Raw genomic sequence first — 25,340 nt, forward strand, 5'->3', positions numbered from 1 at the left:
CTTAATACCCATCACTGGGTTAACCCATCCACCCACCCCCTCCCCTCTAAAACCCTCAGTTGTTTCTCAGAGTCCATAGTCTCTCATGGTTCATCTCTCCCTTCGATTTTCCCCCCTTCATTTTTCCCTTCCTTCTCCTAATGTCCTCCATGTTATTCCTTATGTTCCACAAATAAGTGAAACCATATGATAACTGACTTTCTCTGCGTGACTTATTTCACTTAGCATAATCTCCTCCAGTCCCATCCATGTTGATGTAAATGTTGGGGATTCATCCTTTCTGATGGCTGAGTAATATTCCATTGTATATATGGACCACATCTTCTTTATCCATTCATCTGTTGAAGGGCATCTCGGCTCTTTCCACAGTTTGGCTATTGCAGACATTGCTGCTGTGAACATTGGGGTGCATATGGCCCTTCTTTTCACTACATCTGTGTGTCTGGGGTAAATACCCAGTAGTGCAATTGCTGGGTCATAGGGTACCTCTATTTTTAAATTTTTGAGGCACCTCCACATTGTTTTCCAAAGTGGCCGTACCAACTTGCATTCCCAACAACAGTGTAAGAGGGTTCCCCTTTCTCCACAACCTCTCCAACATTTGTTGTTTCTTTCCCTGTCCATTTTTGCCATTCTAACTGGTCGTAAGGTGGTATCTCAATGTGGTTTTGATTTGAATTTCCCTGATGGCTAATGATGATGAACATTTTTTCATGTGTCTGTTAGCCATTTGTATGTCTTCTTCAGAGAAGTGTCTTTTCATATCTTCTGCCCACTTTTTGACTTGATTATTTGTTTTTTGGGTGTTGAGTTTGAGAAGTTCTTTATAGATCTTGGATACCAGCCCTTTATCTGTAGTGTCATTTGCAAATATCTTCTCCCATTCTGTGGGTTGCCTCTTTGTTTTGTTGACTATTTCCTTTGCTGTGCAGAAACTTTTTATCTTGATGAAGTCCCAAAAGTTCATTTTTGCTTTTGTTTCACTAGCTTTTGGAGATGTATCTTGAAAGAAGTTGCTGTGGCCAGTGTCAAAGAGGTTACTGCCTATGTTCTCCTCTAGGATTTTGATGGATTCCTGTCTCACATTGAGGTCTTTCATCCATTTTGAGTTTATCTTTCTGTAGGGTGTTAGAGAATGGTCGAGTTTCATTCTTCTGTATATAGCTGTCCAATTTTTCCAGCACCATTTATTGAAGAGACTGTCTTTTTTCCATTGCATATTTTTTTCCAGCTTTGTAGATTATTTGGCCATAGAGTTGAGGATCCATATCTGGGCTCTCTATTCCATTTCATTGGTCTATATGTCTGTTTTTGTACCAGTACCATGCTGTCTTGGTGATCACTGCTTTGTAATATATCTTGAAATCAGGCAACGTGATGCCCCCAGATTTGTTTTTCTTTTTCAACATTCCTTGGTGATTTGGGGTCTTTTCGGGTTCCATACAAATTTTAGGATTGTTTGTTCCAGCACTTTGAAAAATGTCATTGGAATTTTGATCGGGATGGCATTGAAGGTATAGATTGCTCCAGGTAGCTTAGACATTTTAACAATGTTTATTCTTCTGATCCATGAGCATAGAATGTTTTTCCATCCTTTTGTGTCTTCTTCAATTTCTTTCATGAGTGTTCTGTAGTTCCTAGAGTATAGATCCTTTACCTCTTTGGTTCGGTTTATTCTGAGGTATCTTATGGTTTTTGGTGCTATTGTAAATGGAATCGTTTCTCTAATTTCTCTTTCTACAGTTGCATTGTTAGTGTATAAGAAAGCAACTGATTTCTGTGCATTGATTTTGTATCTTGCCACATTACTGAATTGCTGTATGAGTTCTAGTAATTTGGGGGTGGAGTCTTTTGGATTTTCCACATAAAGTATCATGTCATCTGCGAAGAGAGAGTTGACTTCCTCTTTGCCAATTTGAATACCTTTTATTTCTTTTTGTTGTCTGATTGCTGTTGCTAGGACTTCTAGTACTATGTCGAACAACAGTGGCGAGAGTGGGCATCCTTGTGATGTTCCTGATCTTAAGGGAAAGGCTCTCAGCTTTTCCCCATTGAGGATGATGTTCATTGTGGGTTTTTCATAGATGGATTTTATGAACTTGAGGAATGTTCCCTCTATCCCTATACTCTGAAGAGTTTTAATCAAGAAAGGATGCTGTATTTTGTCAAATGCATTTTCTGCATCAATTGAGAGGACCATATGGTTCTTCCCTCTCCTCTTATTAATGTGTTCTATCACACTGATGGATTTGCGAATGTTGAACCACCTTGCATCCTGGGATAAATCCCACTTGGTTTTATTTAGTTTTATTAATTTGGGTCCTTTCTCTTTTCTTTTGTGTAAGTCTGGCCAGTGGTTTATTGATCTTATTAATTCTTTCAAAGAAACAGCTTCTAGTTTCGTTGATCTAATCCACTGTGTTTCTGGTTTCTAATTCATTCATCTCTGCTCTAATCTTAATTATTTCTCTCTTCTAATGTGTGGCTTAGGCATCATTTGTTGCTTTATCTCTAGTTCTTTAAGGTGTAAAGTTAGTTGGTGAATTCAGGATTTTTCTATTTTTTTGAGTGAGGCTTGGATGGCTATGTATTTCCCCCTTAGGACCGCCTTTGCAGTATCTCATAGGTTTTGGACTGATGTGTTTTTGTTCTCATTGATTTCCATGAATTGTTTAAGTTCTTCTTTGATTTCCTGGTTGACCCAAACATTCTTGAGCAGAGTGGTCTATAGCTTCCAAGTGTTTGAATTTCTGCCGAATTTTTTCTTGTGATTGAGTTCCAGTTTTAAAGCATTGTGGTCTGAGAATATGCAGGGAATAATCTCAATCTTTTGGTATCGGTTGAGACCTGTTTTGTGACCCAGTATGTGATCTATTCTGGAGAAAGTTCGATGTGTGCTCGAGAAGAATGAGTATTCTGTTGTTTTAGGGTGGAATGTTCTGTATATATCTATGAGGTCCATGTGGTCCAGTGTGTCATTCAAAGCTCTTGTTTCCTTGTTGATTTTCTGCTTAGATGATCTGTCCATTGCTGAGAGTGGAGTATTGAGGTCTCCTACAATTAACGTATTGTTATCAATATGACTCTTTATTTTGGTTAACAGTTGGCTTATGTAGATGGCTGCTGCCATGTTGGGGGCATAGCTATGTACAATTGTTAGATCTTCTTGTTGGATAGACCCTTTAAGAATGATATAGTGTCCTTCTGTGTCTCTAACTATAGTCTTTAGTTTAAAATCTAATTTATCTGGTATAAGAATTGTTACCCCAGCTTTCTTTTGAGGTCCGTTGGCATGGAAGGTGAACCTCCATCCCTTCACTTTCAGTCTGCATGTATCTTTAGGTTCAAAATGAGTCTCTCATAGACAGCATATGGATGGGTCCTGTCTTTTTATCCAATCTGCAACCCTGTGCCGTTTTATGGGAGCATTTAGGCCGCTCACGTTGAGAATGATTATTGAAATATATGAATTTATTGTCATCATGTTGCCTGTGAAGTCCTTGTTTCTAATGATTGTCCCTGTAAATTTCTGTTGTATATCACTCTTGGGGTCTTTCTCCTTTTATAGAACCCCCCCTTAATATTTCTTGCAGGGCTGGCTTAGTGGTCTCATATTCTTTCAGTTTCTGCCAGTCTTGGAAGCTCTGCATCTCTTCATCCATTCTAAATGAGAGCCTTGTGGAATAAAGTATTCTTGGCTGTGTGTTCTTCTCGTTTAGGACCCTGAATATGTCTTGCCAGCCCTTTCTGGTTTGCCCGGTCTCTGTGGATGGGTCTGACTTTATTCTGATGTTCCTCCCTCTGTAAATAAGGAATCTCTTCCCCCTAATTGCCTTTAAGATGGTTTCTTTGGTTCTAAGATTTGCAAGTTTTACTATTACATGCTGGGGTGTTGTCCTGTTTTCCTTGATCTTGGGAGGGGTCCTCTCTGCCTTTAGGACATGAAAGTTTGTTTCATTCCCCAGACTAGGGAAGTTCTCAGCTACAATTTGCTCAAATATATCTTCTAGTCCTCTCTCTCTCTCCACCCCCTCAGGGATCCCAATAATTCTGACATTGGAATGTTTCATGGTGTCACTTATTTCTCTGATTCTATTTTCATGGATTTTTTTTTTTTTTTTTTTTTTGGTTTTCCCAAAGAGTTTATTTGGGCAGACCTGAGATAGGGAGGCTCTGCATCTAAAAGAAGGTGTTGGGCCTCTTGGTGGTGAAGTGTGGCTTGTGCTGGCGATGCAGGACCCGGTGGGGCAGTAGGAACTTGATCTTGGAGTCGTGGCACTGCTTGATGGCTGGTCGGTGGGACTTGCTGGCTGCAATCTCCACCTTCATGATCCGGATTGAGTGGACCCAGGCACGGTGTCGGGCACCCATATCTCGGTAGCACTGGGTGATGGCGCCCACAGTGGTCAGGTCCTGGTACTCCCGGTACATGCTGTGGGTGCCGTTGCACGAGTCATAGCGCAGCCAGATGCCGAAGTTCTTCACCTGCAAGGGGGATTTCTTGAACACCTGTCCACAGTAGACAATTTCCCTGAAAACTTCTTTTTCAGCTGAGACACAAAGTACCAGAAGTGGGACTTGGCGACGACATGATTAGGTGCAAAGATTCACATGCGATACAGGGGCGGAGTGTGACATTTGGGGGTGGGCAGGCAGCGCCCCACCACTTTGTACTCTCGCAGTGTGCCCGAGGCCTTCATGGTGCACTCTCCGCTCTTGCCGCCACAAAAGAAAGGCTATATTTATGGATTTTGAGTTGTTTTTCCCTGGCCTCCTTCTTTCCCTTCTTGTCTATTAATTGGTCTTCTAGATCACTAATTCGTTCTTCTGCCTCGCTTACCCTAGCTGTAGATTATCTAGATTAGATTGGATATCACTGATAACATTTTTAAGTTCTGCCAGTTCAGCTTTCATTTCTGCCCTTAGAGACTCTATGTTGCCATTAATCGATTTCTCCATTCTAGCCATTGTCTTCACAATTGCTACCCTGAATTCCATCTCCGACATCTTGGTTATATCTGAATCCATTTGTAAATCTGTGGCATAAATCATAGTCTCTGAGTCTTTCCTATTTTGGGGGTTCCTCCTCCTAGTCATTCTGTTGAGGGGTGGTTGAGGGAATGTATAGAGTCCAAATTATTGACCACAACCCAAGCAAGATGCACCTGTTTATAGGGACCTTAGGGTTGCTGGCCTCTTGTTCTCCCAGCCTGTCTTCTGGGGAAGGGGCCTCCTGCCCTGTTACTCAGGCAACCCTGTTTGGGCAGAGTTGCCCTGCCCTCTGTGGCGGGGGATGGGCTCAGTGAAAACCGGTTTTTTGGGGCTTTTATTCTCTGGCAGCTTTCCCTGGAGGCTTTCCGCGCGTCTCTTCTGAGAGTCAGAGCAGAAGAGATTGTTTCCAACCCTCTGCCTCAGAGCAGAGAGATCGCAGTCTGTTCTTCAGTGAGCTCTCCAGGCTACACTATCTCTGTTTCTGTCTGTGTTGCTATAAACTGCAGCGTCCTGGGTTGTGTGCCCCTCAGCAGCGCTCCCAGTCTTCGCCTCCAGGTCAGGGCATGTCTCTGCCCTTTGTGCTTCTAAAACCACCAGCTGCCCCCAGTTCGCACGTGCCGTCCCGCCACTCTGGGTTTCTGTCTGGGGGGCTGCCCTAAAGTCCTTTCCCCTCGCTACCTTCTGCAACTCTGTGCCCCATCCCCAGCACAGGAGGCTATCGCTCATGGGCGGTGTAGGATCCCGACGGCTGGCTCCCTCCCCCTTCCATTTATCCTCCTATATCTGCCTGCGGAATCACAGCTCCCTGTTTGTACCTTGAAACCAACCACCTCTGATATTCTGTTTGTGGAGATCCAGATATATCTTCTTACATCTCAGGCTGATTTCATGGGTGTTCAGTGTGGTCTGGTAGATATTCAGCTCAGTTCCAGGGACCGGTTGGAATAGGGTCCCCTACTCCTCTGCCATCTTTTCCCTCTCTCTTTTTAGTATTGATTCTAACATAGTATGAAGTAATCCTTCCTAGTACACTAACTCAAATGTACTTTGCAGTCAGTCTTGGGAGTATCTTATGTTGATATTAAGAGGAGAGAGCTAGTGTACTATAGAAATTTCAAATGAAGCTGAACTCTGCACATGCAAAACTTACAAAATATTTTGTCTACACTGTATTTTATCACATTAGACTTCCCATCTTCTTACATATGTTTTAAGATTATCTATGTGTCTAGAGAGTTACCCTTACACATTTTTAACATGGTGGTGATCTGACAACAAATTAAACTGATGTTGAGTTAGACTTATGATAGATTACTAACCTACCGGGGCTCCTGGGTGGCTCAGTTGGTTGAGCGTCTGCCTTGGGCTCAGGTCATGATCTAGCTGTCCTGGGATTGAGCCCTGCGTCAGGCTCCCTGCTCGGTGGGGAGACTGCTTCTCCCTTTCCCTCTACCCTTCTCCCCCCACCCCCTCTTTTGCTTGTTCTCTCTCTCTCTCTCAAATAAATAAAATCTTTAAAAAAAATTTTTTTTTAAATTACTAACCTACTTTGCTTTATAAAGACTTAAGTTTAGTTTCTCTTAGGACATAAATTTAAATGTTTACTACTTCTAATCACCAGTGGAAGATGGCATATGACTATGTAGGTATGTACACACAGCACCCATCCCACCCTTCATGAATTTCAGTCTCTGCTCAGAAAAGTCACAATCCTAAAATTAAGTGAAACTTTAAACCTGTATAGAGTGTTGTTGTACATTACCTGGAGCAATGTCTGAGATCACATAAATTTCAGAGTTGTTTCATTTCTTCTTGCTCAATTTTTTAAACTCAGCATTTTGTACAGTACCTGTGGGGCACGTTTGGCCCATGTCTGTTTTCTAGTTCTACTTCTTACCAGCTATAACATGGGCTGAGTTATTACCATTTAATCTTTCTAAGAGTCAATTTCTTCATTTATAATATGTAAAAATAACATCTTCAAGATTATAATCAAGATTAAATGAAATGACATATGTCTTTTATAAACATAATATGTTCTTTTATTTTTATCCTGGATTCTCATCTCAGAGCATGGACGAATCAATAACTTTGTTTTTTGTAACTAGTCATAGCACAAGCTTTTTTATTGGTAGAATGAAAAGTGAACATGGGGAAATTTCAGAGATGTTGTATTTAATTCAACATATATTTATTAAGCACTTGTTATACACATAGGTAGTAGGCAACTGGGACACAATACAATTCTTTCTTTCCTGAAGTTTATTATAATATGACTAAGTCTTTCTTTTGGGGGGGATAATTAAACATTTTAATGTAGAATATTACAGATGAGGCATTTCAAGCCATTTATGAGGGGATGAATTTTTCCAGTGGTTTTCAAAGTACACCTTGTGGGGTGGTGGGAATGGGGCTATGCACTGCTGGCAAGTTGCAATAACTCATTTGTTTCCATTTCAACCATATTTGTCTGTTTTACATATTGAACTTACTGGTAAGTTGATCTGAAGGGTTCTGGACCTATCTTGTATGAAGATAACATCATTTTTTGCATGGACCTGGAAGAATTGGGTGAGAAAATAACATTTGAAGAATTTCTCTTTCAAACATATTTCTTTTGAAGAAAACTTCTTCACTGAGAGCCTTTCACTCCCCTCCCCTTCTAGGAGTTGTGAACTTTAGACCCTCTGCTTCCGACACCCATTCCCTTTATTTCTCTGATACGACTAAGTCTTATACTTGTTTTACAATGAGGAACTAAGGCTCAGAGAAAAAATATACCAAATAATTATTTCATTGGACTGTGTAAAGATTATATGTGTAATGTATCTGTGAGTTCCTAACATAGCTCGGTTTTACAATTAATGGTCAACTACACTGAAATGTCATCTAGGGAAAAATGGGTGGCTGTTCATGCAGGTCTCACCATGTTCTGGTTATCATGAGAACTTTGTAGGTCCAGAAATCCTGATTGGTGATTGTCATTACCCAACACTGACTTAACCATCTCCTTCATACTAGTTCCCCCGCCCCCCCACCCCCGAAACACACACACTTCCTCCTCCTTTTCTATCTTAAAGGAACCAACATTTTTATCATTGTCCATTCCAGAGTTCTCCCCTCTCCTGGCCAACACCCTCACCACATGTCAAGCTATCAATAAATCCTGTCAATTCTACTTCATACTTTTGTTTCAAAATCCATTGTTCTTTCTCCATCTCCACTATCAACACCCTGGTCTAAATCACTGTCACTTCATGTTTGGAATATTACAACATTCTACCTGAAGTTCAGTAGGCCTTCAGACTTTTTATCCTCTCTCTCCCCAAATTCTTACTTTAAATGTATAAAAAATAATGTACTTAAGTCCTACATATATCTCACTTAGATTCATCAGTTAACATTTTGCTACAATTGCTCTGTGTCACTTTCTTCCTCTCTCTCTACATCTGTAAATTTTTCTCTCTGAAAAATCTTTAAAAATAAAAAAAATAAAAAAATAAAAATAAAAAAAGGAATATTATGGTACATAAACACAGTATCATTGTTACACAAAAAATTAATAATTCCATAATATTATGTAATATAATATGTAACAATCCATATTCAAATTCTCTTAATTGTTCCAAAAAGTGTGTTTACAATATGAAAATATCTTCTTTCTCCCATTTAGGATCCAATCAGTATTTACATATCAGATTTAGTTATTAGATTTCTTTAATTTTTTTCATTTAGAATACCCCCCTCAACATTTTTTTTGTTTTGTTTTATAAGCTTGACTTGAACAGTCCAGGTCAGTTGTCATAAAATGTTCCACTTCTGATTTGTCTGATTGTTTCCTTATAGTGTTGTTTAACTTGATCCAATGGCTCCTGTACTCCCTGTAGATCGAAAGTAAGGTGGAGACCTAACTAGAATATTTTAAACATTTTTTGGCAAGAATATTTACAAAAGTTTGTAGTTAGTTCTGTATTAGTTTTCTAGGATTGTCATAACAAAGTACACAGGCTAGGTGGCTTATTTATTTATTTTTTTAATTCCAGTTTAGTTAACATATAGTGTTATATATTAGTCCCACGTGTACAATATAGTGATTCAACAATTCTATATATTACTCCGTGCTCATCAAGATAAATGTTCTCTTAATCCCCTTTACCTATTTCACTCATCTCCCCACCCCCCCCAACTCCCCTCTGGCAACCATCTGTTTGTTCTCTATAGTTAAGAGTTTGTTTTTTCATCTCTTTTTTCCCTTGTTTTGTTTCTTAAATTCTACATACGAGTGAAATCATATGGTATTTGTCTTTCTCTGACTGACTTATTTTGTTTAGCATTATCTCCCTAGATCCATCCATGCTGTTACAAAGGGCAAGATTTCAATCTTTTTTATGGCTGAATAATATTCTATTGTGTACACACACACACACACACACACACACACACACACACACACCACATCCCCTTTATCCATTCATCTATTGATGGACACTTGGGCTGCTTCCATAATTTGACTATTATAAACAATGCTGCAGTAAACATAGGGGTGCATATATCCTTTCAAATTAGTGCTTTCATAATCTTTGGGTAAATACAAACTAGTGAGATTAGTAGATCATATGGTAATTCTATTTTTATTTTTTTGAGGAACTCCATACTGTTTACATAGTGGCTGCACCAGTTTGCATTCCCACCAACAGTGCATAAGCATTCGTTTTTCTCCACATACTTGCCAACACTTGTTGTTCCTTGTATTTTTGATTTCAGCCATTCTGACAACTGTGAGGTGGTTTTGATTATGGTTTTGATTTGCATTTCCCTGATGGTTAGTGATGTTGAGCATCTTTTCATGTGTATGTTGGACATCTGTATGTCTTCTTTGGAGAAATGTCTGTTCATGTCTTTTGCCCATTTGTTTTTGTTTTTGTTTTTGTTTTTGTGTGTGTGCGTGTGTTTTGTTGATTGCTTCCTTTGCTGTGTAGACGCTTTTTATTTTGACATAGTCCCAATAGTTTATTTTTGCTTTTGTTTTCCTTATCTCAGGAGACATATCTAAAAAAATGTTGCTATGACTAATGCAAGAGAAATTACTGTCTGTGCTCTCTTCTAGGATTTTTATGGTTTCAGGTCTCACATTTAGGTCCTTAATCCACTTTGAGTTTATTTTTGTGTATGGTGTAAGGAAGTGGTCCAGTTTCATTTTTTTTTGCATGTAGCTGTCCAGTTTTCCCAACACCATTTATTAAAAAGACTTTTTCCCACTACATATTCTTGCCACCTTTCACGAGGATTAATCAAACATATAATCATGGGTTCATTTCTGGGTTTTCTTTTTTTTTTTTTTAATAATTTTTTTTAAGGATTTTTATTTATTTATTGAGAGAGAGAGAGAATGATAGAGAGCATGAGAGGGAGGAGGGTCAGAGGGAGAAGCAGGCTCCCTGCTGAGCAGGGAGCCCGATGTGGGACTCGATCCCAGGACTCCAGGATCATGACCTGAGCCGAAGGCAGTCGCTCAACCAACTGAGCCACCCAGGCGCCCCATTTCTGGGTTTTCTATTCTGTTCCATTTACCCATGTGTTTCAGTACTGTACTGTTTTTATTACTACAGATTTGTAGTATAACTTGAAATTTGGAATGGTGATATCTCCCTCTTTTTTTTTTTTTTAAGATTTTATTTATTTATTCGACAGAGAGAGTGAGAGAGTACAAGCAGAGAGGAGTAGTAGAGGGAGAGAGAGAAGCAGGCCTCCTGCTGAGTAGGGAGCCTGACGCGGGGCTCGATCCCAAGACCCTGAGATCATGACCTGAGCCGAAGGCAGACACTTAGCCATCTGAGCCACCCAGGCACCCCTCCAGCTTTGTTTTTCTTTTTCAATATTGTTTTGGCTATTCTGGGTCTTCTGTGGTTCCGTATAAATTTTACATTTGTTTGTTCTAATTCTGTGAAAAAATGCTGTTGGTATTTTGATAGGAATTGCATTAAATCTGAGGTTGCTTTTGGTATCATGGACATATTAATGATATTTGTTCTTCCAATCCATGAGTATGGAATATCTGTCCACTTGTTTGTGTCATCTTCGATTTCTTTCATCAGTGCTTTATAGTTTCCAGAGCACAGGTCTTTCACTAACTTGGTTAAGTTTATTCCTAGGCATTTTACTCCTTTTGGTGCAATTGTAAATAGGATTATGTTCTTAATTTCTCTTTCTGCTGCTTCATTATTAGGGTATAGAAATGCAATGGATTTCTTTCCATTTGTTTTGTATCCTGCAGCCTTACTGAATTCATTTATCAGTTCTAGTAGTTTCTTGGTGAAGTCTTTAGGGTTTTCTATATATAGTATGTCATCTGAAATAGCAAAAGTTTTACTTCTTCCTTACCAATTTGGATGCCTTTTATTCTGTTTACTTATCTTATTGCTGTTGCTATGACTCTGAGTACTATTTTGAATAAAAGTAGTGAGAGTGGGGACGCCTGGGTGGCTCAGTCATCTAAGTGTCTGCCTTCAGCTCAGGTCGTGGTCCCAGGGGCCACATCAGGCTCCTTGCTCAGTGGGGAGCCTGCTTCTCCTTCTGCCTGCTCCCCCTGCTTGTGCTCTCTCTCTCTGACAAGTGAATGAATAAAATCTTAAAAAAAAAAAAAAAGTAGTGAGAGTGGACACCTTTGTCTTGTTCCTGACCTTAGGCAAAACACCCTCACCTTTTCACCACTGAGTATGATGTTAGCTGTAGGTTTTTCATATATGGCCTTTATTATGCTGAGGTATGTTCCCTCTAACCCTACTTAATTGAGGGTTTTTATCATGAATGGATGTTGTTGTCAAATGCTTTTTCTGCATCTATTGAAATGATCATGTGATTTTTATCCTTTCTCTTATTGATGTGATCTATCACATTGATTGATTTGTGAATATTGAACCACCCTTGTATTCGAGGAATAAATCCCACTTGACAGTGGTGAATGCTTTTCTTTAATGTGTTGTTGGATTTGGTTTGCTAATATTTTATTGAGGATTTTGCATCTATTTTCATCAGAGATATTGGCCTGTAGTTCTCTTTTTTTGTAGTGTCTTTATCTCATTCTGATATCAGGGTAATGCTGGCCTCAGAGAATGAATCTGGAGGTTTTCCTTCCTCTTCCATTTTTTGGGAATAGTTTGAGAAGAATAGATATTAAGTCTTCTTTAAATGTCTGATAGAATTCACCTATGAAGTCATCCGGTCTTGGACTTTTGTTTGTTGGGAGTCTTTTAATTCCTGATTCAATTTCATTGCTAGTAGTTGGTCTGTTCACATTTCTTCCTGATTCAGTTTTGGGAAGTTCTAGATTTCTAGGAATTTATCCTTTTCTTCTAGGTTGTCAAATTTTTTGGCATTAAATTTTTCATAATATTATCTGAGAATCTTTTGTATTTCTGTGCTATTGGTTATTTATCTTCTTTCATTTCTGGTTTTGTTTATTTGAGTCCTTTCTCTCTTTTTCTTGGTGAGTCTAGCTAAAGATTTATCAATTTTGTTGATTTTTTCAAAGAACCAGCTCCTGGTTTCACTGATCTATTGTGTTTTTAAATTTCTATTTCATTTATTTCTGCTATAATCTTTATTATTTCCTTCCTTCTACTGGTTTAGGGTTTTGTTTATTCTTTTCTAGTTCCTTTAGCTATAAGGTTAGGTTGTTTGAGATTTTTCTTGCTTCTTGAGGTACACCTGTATTGCTATAAACTTCTCTCTTAGAACCACTTTTGCTGCATCCCAAAGATTTTGGACTGTTGTATTTTCATTTTCATTTGTCTCCATGTATTTTTTTATTTACTATTTGATTTCTTGGCTGCTTAGTAGCATTCATTGCTTAGCAGCATGTTGTTTAACCTCCATGTATTTGTGCTCTTTGCAGATTTTTGCTTGTGGTTGATTTCTAGTTTCATAGTATTGTGGTCAGAAAAGATGCATGGTAAGACTTAGATCTTTTTGAATTTGTTGAGATTTGTTTTGTGGCCTAATATGTGATCTATTCTGGAGAATGTTCCATGTGCACTTGAAAAGAATGTGCGTTCTGCTGTTTTAGGATAGAATGTTCTGAATATATCTGTTAAATCCTTCTGGTCCATTCAAAGCCACTGTTTCCTAATTAATTTTCTGTTTGGATGATCTGTCCATTGATGTGAGTGGGGTGCTAAAGTCCTCTACTATTGTATTACTATCGATTAGTTCCTTTATGTTTGTTATTAACTGTTTTATATATTTGGGGACTCCCATGCTAGGTGCATAAATATTTATAATTATTATAACTTCTTGTTGGATTATCCCCTTTATGATTATATAGTGTCCTTTGTCTCTTGTGACAGTCTTTATTTTGAAGTCTTTTTTCTCTGTGGTGCCTGGGTGGCTGAGTCGGTTAAGTGTCCAACTCGGTTTTGGGTCAGGTCATGATCTCAGGGTTGTGAGACTGAGCCCTGCATCGGGCTCTGTGCTGAGCATGGAGCCTACTTAAGGCTCTCCCTCTCCCTTTCTTCACCCCTCAAAAAAAATTTTTTTATTTAAAAATATATACATAAAGTCTATTTTGTCCAATATAAATACTGCTGCCCTGCCTTTCTTTTCATATCCATTTTCATGATAAATGCTTCTTCATGCCTTCACTTTCAAGCTGCCTGAGTTTTAGGTCTGAAATGAGTCTCTTGTAGGTAGCATATAGATGGATCTTGTTTTTTTAAATCTATTCTGTCACCCTATGTTTTTTGATTGTTTAGTCCATTTACATCGAAAGTATTGATAGGTATGTACTCATTGCCATTTTGTTACTTGTTTTATGGTTGTTTTTATAGTTCTTCTCTGTACCTTTCTTCCCTTGCTCTTTTCTCTCAAAATTAGTTAGCTTTCTTTAGTGATATACTTGGATTCCTTTCTCTGTATTTTTTGTGTATCTGTAAGTGTTTTTTTATTTATGTTACCATTCGGTTTGTATGTAACATCTTCTGCATATAGCAGTATATATTAAGTTGATGGTCATGTAAGTTTCAACCCATTCTTTACTCTTCTCCCCCGCAAAGTTCTGGGTATAAAATGTCACACTTTACATCTTTTTATTTTATAACTCCCTTGACTGAGTTTTACAGACATACTGATTTTTACAGCTTTTGAGCTTCTTACTTTTCTTACTCTTACTTATGGTCTCTCCTTTCCACTCAAAGAGTCCCCTTTAATATTTCTTATAGGGCTTAGTGGTCATGAACTCCTTTAACTTCTATTTGTCTGGGAAACTCTTTATCTCTCCCTCTATTTTGAATGATAATCTTGCTGGGTAGAGTATTCTTGCAATTTTTTTTTCTTTCAGCACTTTGAATATATTGTGCCACTCTCTTCTGACCTGCAAAGTTTCTGTTGAAAAATCAGCTGACATTAAGGGGGGTTCTATAAAAGGAGAAAGACCCCAAGAGTGATACACAACAGAAATTTACAGGGACAATCTATAAAAACAATGTCTTCACAGGCAACATGATGACAATTAATTAATCTTTCAATAATCACTCTCATGTGAATGGCCTAAATGCGCCCATAAAACAGCACAGGGTTGCAGATTGGATAAAAAGACAGGACTCATCCATATGCTGTCTACAAGAGACTCATTTTGAACCTAAAGATACATCCAGACTGAAAGTGAAGGGATGGAGATCCATCTTCCATGCCAGCGGACCTCAAAAGAAAGCTGGGGTAGCAATTCTTATATCAGACAAATTAGATTTTAAATTAAAGTCTGTAATAAGAGACACAGAAGGACACTATATCATTCTTAAAGGGTCTATCCAACAAGAAGATCTAACAATTGTACATAGCTATGCCCCCAACATGGCAGCAGCCATCTACATAAGCCAACTGTTAACCAAAATAAAGAGTCATATTGATAACAATACGTTAACTGTAGGAGACCTCAGTACTCCACTCTCAGCAATGGACAGATCATCTAAGCAGAAAATCAACAAGGAAACAAGAGCTTTGAATGATACATTGGACCAGATGGACCTCACAGATATTTACAGAACATTCCACCCTAAAACAACAGAATACTCATTCTTCTTGAGCGCACATGGAACTTTCTCCAGTATAGACCAGATACTGGGTCACAAATCAGGTCTCAACTGATACCAAAAGACTGAGATTATTCCCTGCATATTCTCAGACCACAATGCTCTAAAACTGGAACTCAATCACAAGAAAAAATTTGGCAGAAATTCAAACACTTGGAAGCTAAAGACCACTCTGCTTAAGAATGTTTGGGTCAACCAGGAAATCAAAGAAGAACTTAAACAATTCATGGAAATCAATGAGAACAAAAACACATAGGTCCAAAACCTATGGGACACTGCAAAGGTGGTCCTAAGGGGGAAATACATAGCCATCCAAGCCTCACTCAAAAAAATAGAAAAATCCTGAATTCACCAACTAACTTTACACCTTAAAGAACTAGAGAAAAAGCAACAAACGATGCCTAAGCCATGCATTAGAAGAGAAATAATTAAAATTAGAGCAGAAATCAATGAATTAGAAACCAGAAACACAGTAGATCAGATCAACAAAACTAGAAGTTGGTTCTTTGAAAGAATTAATAAGATCGATAACCACTGGCCAGACTTATCCAAAAGAAAAGAGAAAGGACCCACATTAATAAAATTATGAATGAAAGGGGAGAGATCACGACTAACACCAAGGAAATAGAAACAATTATTAGAAATTATTATCAACAACTATATGCCAATAAACTGAGCAATCTGGATGAAATGGAGGCCTTCCTGGAAACCTATAAGCTGCCAAGACTGATACAGGAAGAAATTGACAACATGAATAGTCCAATAACCAGTAACGAGATTGAAGCAGTGATCAAAAACCTCCCAAAAAACAAGGGTCCAGGGCCTGATGGATTCCCTGGGGAATTCTACCAAACATTCAAAGAAGAAATAATACCTATTCTACTGAAGCTGTTTCAAAAAATAGAAACAGAAGGAAAACTTCCAAACTCATTCTCTGAGGCCAGCATTACCTTAATCCCCAAACCAGGCAAAGACACCACCAAAAAGGAGAATTTCAGACCAATATCCCTGATGAATATGGTTTCCAAAATTCTCAACAAAATCCTAGCTAATGGGATCCAACAATACATTAAAATGATCATCCACCACGACCAAGTGGGATTTATCCCTGGGATGCAAGCGTGGTTCAACATTTGCAAATCAATCAATGTGATAGAACACATTAGTAAGAGGAGGGAGAAGAACCATATGATCCTCTCAATTGATGCAGAAAAAGCATTTGACAAAATACAACATCCTTTCCTGATTAAAACTCTTCAGAGTATAGGGATAGAGGGAACAGTCCTCAAGTTCATAAAATCCATCTATGAAAAACCCATATCATCCTCAATGGGGAAAAGCTGAGAGCCTTTCCCTTAAGATCAGGAACATCACAAGGATGCCCACTCTCACCACTATTGTTCAACATAGTACTAGAAGTCCTAGCAACAGCAATCAGACAACAAAAAGAAATAAAAGGTATTCAAATTGACAAAGAAGAAGTCAAACTCTCTTTTCGCAGATGACATGATACTTTATGTGGAAAATCCAAAAGAGTCCACCCCCAAATTACTAGAACTCATACAGCAATTCAGTAATGTGGCAGGATACAAAATCAATGCACAGAAATCAGTTGCTTTCTTATACACTAACAATGCAACTGTAGAAAGAGAAATTAGAGAAACGATTCCATTTACAATAGCACCAAAAACCATAAGATACCTCGGAATAAACCAAACCAAAGAGGTAAAGGATCTATACTCTAAGAACTACAGAACACTCATGAAAGAAATTGAAGAAGACACAGAAAGATGGAAAAATATTCCATGTTTATGGATCGGAAGAATAAACATTGTTAAAATGTCTATGCTACCCAGAGCAATCTATACCTTCAAAGCCATTCTGATCAAAATTCCAATGACATTTTTCAAAGTGCTGGAACAAACAATCCTAAAATTTGTATGGAATCAGAAAAGACCCCGAATCACCAAGGAAATGTTGAAAAAGAAAAACAAAGCTGGGGGCATCACGTTGCCCAATTTCAAACTATATTACAAAGCTGTGATCACCAAGACAGCATGGTACTGGCACAAAAACAGACATATAGACCAATGGAACAGAATAGAGAACCCAGATATGGACCCTCAACTCTATTGTCAAATAATCTTTGACAAAGCAGGAAAAAACATGCAATGGAAAAAAGACAGTCTCTTCAATAAATGGTGCTGGGAAAATTGGATAGCCACATGCAGAAGAATGAAACTCGACCATTCTCTAACACCATTCACAAAGATAAACTCAAAGTGGATGAAAGACCTCAATGTGAGACAGGAATCCATCAAAATCCTAGAGGAGAACATAGGCAGTAACCTCTTTGACACTGGCCACAGCAACTTCTTTCAAGATACATCTCCAAAAGCTAGTGAAACAAAAGCAAAAATGAACTTTTGGGACTTCATCAAGATAAAAAGTTTCTGCACAGCAAAGGAAATAGTCAACAAAACAAAGAGGCAACCCACAGAATGGGAGAAGATATTTGCAAATGACACTACAGATAAAGGGCTGGTATCCAAGATCTATAAAGAACTTCTCAAACTCAACACCCAAAAAACAAATAATCAAGTCAAAAAGTGGGCAGAAGATATGAAAAGACACTTCTCTGAAGAAGACATACAAATGGCTAACAGACACATGAAAAAATGTTCATCATCATTAGCCATCAGGGAAATTCAAATCAAAACCACATTGAGATACCACCTTACGACCAGTTAGAATGGCAAAAATGGACAGGGAAAGAAACAACAAATGTTGGAGAGGTTGTGGAGAAAGGGGAACCCTCTTACACTGTTGTTGGGAATGCAAGTTGGTACGGCCACTTTGGAAAACAGTGTGGACGTTCCTCAAAAATTTAAAAATAGATCTACCCTATGACCCAGCAATTGCATTACTGGGTATTTACCCCAGACACACAGATGTAGTGAAAAGAAGGGCCATATGCACCCCAATGTTCACAGCAGCAATGTCTGCAATAGCCAAACTGTGGAAAGAGCCGAGATGCCCTTCAACAGATGAATGGATAAAGAAGATGTGGTCCATATATACAATGGAATATTACTCAGCCATCAGAAAGGATGAATCCCCAACTTTTACATCAACATGGATGGGACTGGAGGAGATTATGCTAAGTGAAATAAGTCAAGCAGAGAAAGTCAGTTATCATATGGTTTCACTTATTTGTGGAACATAAGGAATAACATGGAGGACATTAGGAGAAGGAAGGGAAAAATGGGGGGGGGGAATTGGAGGGAGAGATGAACCATGAGAGACTATGGACTCTGAGAAACAAACAGCGTTTTAGAGGGGAGGGGGGAGGGGAGATTTGTTAGCCCAGTGATGGGTATGAAGGAGGGCATGCACTGCATGGAGCACTGGGTGTTATATGAAAACAATGGATCGTGGATCACCACATCAAAAGGTATTGTATGGTGACTAACATAACATAATAAAATTAAAAATAAAGAAAGAAAGAAAAGAAAAAGAAAAATCAGCTGACAGCCTTATGCAGGGAGTGGGGGAAGTGTGCCTTTGTATGTAACTGTATTCTTTTCTCTTGCTTCTTTTAACATTCTCTTTTTATCACTACTTTTTGCCATTTTAATCACTTAGTGTCTTAGTGTAGACCTCCTTGTGTTGATTTTGTTGAGGGATCCTTTTTTTTTTTTTTAAGATTTTATTTATTTGACAGAGAAAGATACAGTGAGAGAGGGAACACAAGCAGGGGGCGTGGGTGAGGGAGAGGAAGAAGCAGGCTTCCTGCTGAGCAGGGAGCCCAATGTGGGACTTGATCCCAAGACCCCGGGATCATGACCCGAGCTGAAGGCAGATGCTTAACGACTGAGCCACCCAGGCGCCCCTTGAGGGATCCTTCTGCCTCCTTGATTCTGGATTTCTGCTTCCATCCGCGGATTCAGAAAGTTTTCAGCTATTATTTCTTCAAATAAATTTCAGCACCCACCCTTTTCTCTCTCTTCTCCTTCTGAGATCACTATAATGAGAATGTTATAATGCTCTGGTGTCACTGAGTTCCCTGAGTTGTCACTGAGTTGAAATAATTTTCATTTATTTTTTTTCTCTCTCTCACCTGTTCAGATTGATTGCTTTCCATTGCTCTGTCCTCCAGGTCACTGATCCATTCTTCTGCTTCCTCTAGTCTACTATATATTCCATCTAATGTATATTTATTTTCATTTATTGAGTTCTTCATCTCTGACTGGTTCTTTTTTATGTTTTCTATCTCTTTGTTAGAGGTCTCATTGATGTCTTCCACTCTTTACTCAAGTCCAGTGAGTATCTTTATAATCATTACTTCAAACTATCTGACATATTACTTATCTCTGTTTCGCTTAGGTCTCTTGCTGTGATTTTGTCCTGTTCTTTCATTTGGGACATATTCCTCTATTGCTGCATTTGCCTAAATCTCCTTGTCAGTTTCTGTGTGTTAGAAAAGTCAGCTACATCTGCTACACTTGAAAGTAATGGCCTTATGAAAAAGAGGTCCTCTAGTGTCCTGCAGTGTAGTGTTCCCTGCTCACCAGAAACTGGTGTTTCAGGGGTGTCTCCTTTGTGTGTTGCTGCAAGCTGCTGTTGTGTCTTGGCCACTTTTTCCATCAGTCCAGTCATCTGCAGTGGCTTTCTTTGCCTATTGTGGGCAGTGTTTGGTTCCTGTGGTGTTAATGGGCCAGTCTGGGACTTGAGTTAAGTTAAACCAGGCATCTGCCAGAGATGCAGTAGTACCAAAATGCAGGGTAGTTTCCCTGTGTTGTCTCTGGAGAAACTTTCATTGGTGGGTGGGGCCTGCAGTCAGACCAATTGTCTGCCCCAGCCCACTGCTGGGGGCACAGTCAGACTAGTGTGGTTATCTTTCCTTCTACCTGAGACAGGAGTCATTTTGGAGTAGTGCCAGCTTCTGTCAGGGCTGCTTGCACACTGCCAGTCTTGTGTCACTGCTTTGGATGGGCTCTGGCCAAGAGTGTATTGGACAGGGCAGATCTGCAAAGTGCACAGGGGCAGGACATGCAGTGTTAGCAAGGTTTGAATGCTCTTTTTTGTTTGTTTGTTTTTGCCTCTCAGAGCCTGCTGATTTTTATTTTTTTATTTTTTTTAAAAGATTTTATTTATTTATTTGAGACAGAATGAGAGAGAGAGAGAGCACATGAGAGGGGGGAGGGTCAGAGGGAGAAGCAGGCTCCCTGCTCAGCAGGGAGCCCGATGCGGGACTCAATCCAGGGACTCCAGGATCACGACCTGAGCCGAAGGCAGTCGCTTAACCAACTGAGCCACCCAGGCGCCCGCCTGCTGATTTTTAAAATTTTAAGTTGTAAGTCCCATTGGTTGTATGAACTCATAAAATTTAGACCCTTTGGTCTTCAAAGCCAAATGTTATGTGGATTCATCTTCCCCATGTGGGCTCCCTGGTGTGAGGGTCTATTTCTCTCTCCTCTCTACACCCCTGGTGTCCCTCCCTCCAGCATACAGTCCCATTGTCTGTTTAGTTCCCGACTATGTCTCTGCCCTTCCTATTCTCTTCAGTTTGACTTCTTCTCTACATTTAGTTGTGGAGTTTGTTCTGCCAGTCTTTGGGTCATTTTCTGGGTTATTTACACTGATGTGAGTGTTATCTAGTTGTATCCATAGGACAAAGAGGGCCTTGGGTTTTCCTACTCTGCCAAGGTTGGTTTTTTCTGCAGGCATCTTTTCTTGACTTGTATATGTCCATCTTTTTCCTGTCTTTACATGGTCTTTCCTCTGAGTGAATCTGTGTGCTCATCTCCACTTCTTATAAGGACAAGAGTTGTTGTATTAGAGTAGGTCCACCCATGTGACCTCCTTTTATCTTTTTTTTCCCATGTGACCTCATTTTATCTTAATTACTTCTTTAAAGACCCTATCTCCAAATACAGTCACATTCAGAGATACTGGGGGTTAGGATGTCAACATACGAATTTTGGGGAGATACAATTCAGCCCATAACAACTTCTTATTGCATTACATCAAAAGGCACATAATGTCAAGTTCACAAGATCTCTCCATTGTAAGGATGCATATTTTGCTTTGTAATTAGTAAATCATCTGTGGGATGAAAACTTGAATATCTTGTGATTATCCAGTTCCATGCCATCCTTTCATCCATTCATTTTTACCATCATCCATTAATGATTCTTCCCTAAATTATTTGAAAGATTCACAGTAATGTTTTCTAATTTCATCATTCTTCTGCATTTATTATAGCTGCCATTCTTTTGTAAAGATAGACCTTTAGTCTTACTCTACTCCAATTCAGTGTTTATATAACACCAGAGACTATAACTGCTTAAAAACCTTTAATCCTATCCTCTGCCATGAGGATTAAGCACAAATTATTTTACATGGCCTCTACAGGACTTCAGCCATTTCTATCCTTGTCATAATTTTAACTCTTTGCTCGTTTACTTCTACTCCCTCCTTCAGGATTCAGCTGTCACTTTCTCCCTGGCTTCCGCCACCAAAATCATAAGAGCCCCTCCATTACCCTATACTTTCACTATCAAAGCATAATTTATACTATTTTGTAATTCATGGTTAATTGTCCCCCTGACAGAAATTAAGCCCTTAGAGGAAAGGAATCACATCAGACTTGTTCATTCTTATATCTCCCACCACTTCTTATAGTCCTTGGCACAGCACAGGCACACAATAATAATTAAACAAATTAATAGGAGTTACATACTATACTAAATCCATTATGTACTCTAATTAATTATTGCTTTACTGAATTTATGAGGGTAATTTTAATTAAAAGTGATTTTTCACATAATTTTCTTACTGGGAGTCTAACTCCTAAATGAGGTGAATTTCACTTTAAAAATCATAAATATTTACTTGCTATTAGCTATATGCCAGGCCCTGCCCTAAACATGAATTGTTTCAAATTTAATGCACAGAAACCCACTAGTGTGGGTACTATTTTCTCTCCTTTACAGATGAGGAAATTGAAAGAATATCACACCACTAATCAACAGAAGAGATGGGATCAGGTGTCTTTAATTTCATAATGACTTTGTAATTTTGAAATTGTTTTCTTATGAAGAATTCATTGTACTCTTTATAGATGACTATAAATATATCATCCATGATTATTTATTGAAGCCTATATCTTTGGTTCAGTAATGCTTCTACTTTCAAGAATACAGACATATATAATGTAAAGCATTTATAATATTATCAAATAACTAAGTAGGAACAGTCCACAGACAACATACATTGTACAAAAATGTAAAATGTGAAAATGGAATTTATCCCCAGAATTGTGTTTTTATTAAGTCTAAGTAGATCTGGCAGTAAGAATTTTAAATTATGTTAAGTATTTGTGGAATTTGAAATGGCTGAAGGAAAAGAGTAACTTACTTTATTTTTAAAAATCTTTGTAAAGACCAATTCAAGAAGAAAAAATTTATATAAAGAACTGATTATAGGGGCGCCTGGGTGGCTCAGTCGTTAAGCGTCTGCCTTTGGCTCAGGTCATGATCCCAAGCTCCTGGGATGGAGTCCTGCATCAGGCTCCCTGTTCAGCGGGAAGGCTGCTTCTCCCTCTCCCTCTCCCACTCCCCCTGCTTGTGTTCCCTCTCTCTCTGGCTCTCTGTCAAATAAATAAATAAAATCTTAAGAAAAAATAATTGATTATAATGATACAATTTGAGTTAAATATATGGTGAAAAGTGATATTTGCAGAATGGCAGATGTAAAAGGATAACTTCAAGGCAAGCATTACTACAAAAAAAAAAAAAATGAGATGCCACAAGTACAGATGTGGAAAGTTTGGACTGGATGTGTGACTTGAATGATTCAAAGTATCAAGCACCATCCTGACATTGTGGGTGTAGAAAATGACAAAATGATGACCACACAGTGTCTTGTGTGTTTGTGAACTCAAGTTTCTATTTGAGAGTATCCGACAATTTTAAGACATAATTAACTAGAAAAAGAGAAAAAAATTAGGATGAAAAAAATCAAATAAGGAAAAGATACAACATAGTATTTTCTCTTTAATGGGAAGTTATTGGAAGTCAAGCATTATGTTTTTTTAATGAAAGTAATTTTAAGATTTAATAAAACTCCATGCTAGATTTGAGAATAAAAATTCTCTGCCCAAACTATTCCAGAAATAACTTTACTTCATGTTTGACTTTTATAGCAGGATCATAGAGTCTTTCTTTTAATTCCAAAAATACTTTTTAAAATTAATATTTGAAGGTTTAACCAGTTTTCCACAGGTCATTCTTTTTTTTTATACACAAATTTTTATTTAAATTCTAGTTAGTTAACATGTAGTGTAATACTGGTTTCAGGAGTAGAATTTAGTGATTCATTGCTTACATATAACACTCAGTGCTCATCAGAACAAGTGCCCTCTTTAATACCCATCACCCATTTAGCCCATCCCCTACCCCCTCCCTCCATCAACCTTCAGTTTATTCTCTATCATTAAAAGTCTCTTACGGTTTGCCTCCCCCTCTCTCTTTCTCTTTTTTTCCCTTCACATATGTCCATCTGTTTTGTTTCCTAAATTCCACATATGTGTGAAATCATATGGTATTTGTTTTTCTCTGACTGACTTATTTCACTTAGCATAATACACTCCAGCTCTATCCACATCGCTGCAAATGGCAAGATTTCATTCTTTCTGATGGCTGAGTAATATTCTATTTTATATATATATATGTGTGTATATATACATATATATAACACACACACACATATATATACATACACACACCACATTTTTTCTTAAGATTTTATTTATTTATTTGTCAGAGAGACAGCACACAAGCAGGGGGAGTGGCAGGCAGAGGGAGAAGCAGGCTCCCCACTGAGCAAGGAGCCTGATGCAGGACTTGATCCCAGGACCCTGGAATCATGACCTGAGCCAAAGGCAGATGCTTAACTGACTGAGCCACCCAGGCATCCCTATATCACATCTTCTTTATTCATTCATCAGTCGATGGACACTTGGGCTCTTTCCCTAGTTTGCCTATTGTTGATAAAGGCATTATGTGTTTTATCTAGAATTTAAATCCCATCTTTTTCTAGGAAAGCAATTATGGTAGTTATCAACATATAGCAGGTAATTATCAAAGGGTGAAGCATACTCAATATTTTTAATCCCCTAAATTGGTTAATAAGTGTTTCAGCATAATAAAGGCCATATATGAAAAACCCACAGTTAATATCACCCTCAATGGGGAAAAACTGAGAGCTTTTCCTCTACAGTAAGGAACAAGAAAAGGATGTCCACTCTCACCATTGTTATTTAACACAGCACTGGAAGTCCTAGCCACAGCAATTAGACAACAAAAAGAAATAAAAGGCATCCAAATCAGTAAGAAAGAAGTAAAACTTTTACTGTTTGCAGATGACATGATACTCTATGTAGAAAACCTGAAAGACTCCACCAAAAACAAAACAAAACAAAACAAAACAAAAAACCTGCTAGAACTGATAAACAAATTCAGTAAAGTCACAGGATACAAAATCGATGTACAGAAACCTGTTGTATTTCTATATACCAATAATGAAGCAGCAGAGAAATTAAGGAATTAATCCCATTTACAATTGCACCCCAAACAATAAGATACCCAGGAATACAAACCAAAGAGATAAAAGACCTGTGCTCTGAAAACTATAAAGCATTGATGAAAGAAACTGAAGATGACACAAAGAAATGGAAAAACATTCCATGCTCATGGATTGGAAGAACAAATATTGTTAAAATGTCTATAATATCCAAAGGAATCTACACATTAAGTGTAATCCCTATCAAAATACCTACAGCATTTTTTACAGAGATAGAACAAACAATCCTAAAATTTGTACGGAACCACAAAAGACCCTGAATAGCCAAAGCAGTCTTGAAAGAAAAAAACAAAACAAAACAAAACAGTAAAGCTGGAAGCATCACAATTTCAGACTTCAAGTTACATTACAAAGCTGTAGTGATCAAGACAGTATGGTACTGGCACAAAAATAGACACACAGATAAATAGAACAGAATAGAAAAACCCAGAAATGGACCCACAACTATATGGTCAATTAATCTTCAACAAAGCAGGAAAGAACATCCAATGGGAAAAAGACAGTGTTTGCAACAAATGGTGTTGTGAAAACTGGACAGCAACATGCAGAAGAATGAAACTGGACCACTTTTTTCTTTTTTTAAGATTTTATTTATTTATTTGACAGAGAGAGACA

The 25,340-nt window shown here is 38.2% G+C and overlaps 1 long non-coding RNA gene and 1 pseudogene across 4 annotated transcripts in view; both read right to left on the reverse strand.

Moving 5' to 3' along the window:
- LOC118535517 (uncharacterized) overlaps positions 1-25,340 on the reverse strand; it is a 183,088-nt gene that overhangs the window by 148,075 nt on the left and 9,673 nt on the right. For all 4 annotated transcript variants that reach the window (XR_013446414.1, XR_004917233.2, XR_004917227.2 and 1 more), the window contains exon 2: positions 7,485-7,550. This is a non-coding gene — a long non-coding RNA (uncharacterized LOC118535517). The remainder of the gene's footprint in view (positions 1-7,484; positions 7,551-25,340) is intronic.
- Positions 4,038-4,709, reverse strand: LOC118535505 (large ribosomal subunit protein eL20 pseudogene; annotated as a pseudogene).

The sequence above is a fragment of the Halichoerus grypus genome, chromosome 3, assembly GCF_964656455.1.
Source record: "Halichoerus grypus chromosome 3, mHalGry1.hap1.1, whole genome shotgun sequence".
Lineage (NCBI taxonomy): Eukaryota > Metazoa > Chordata > Mammalia > Carnivora > Phocidae > Halichoerus > Halichoerus grypus.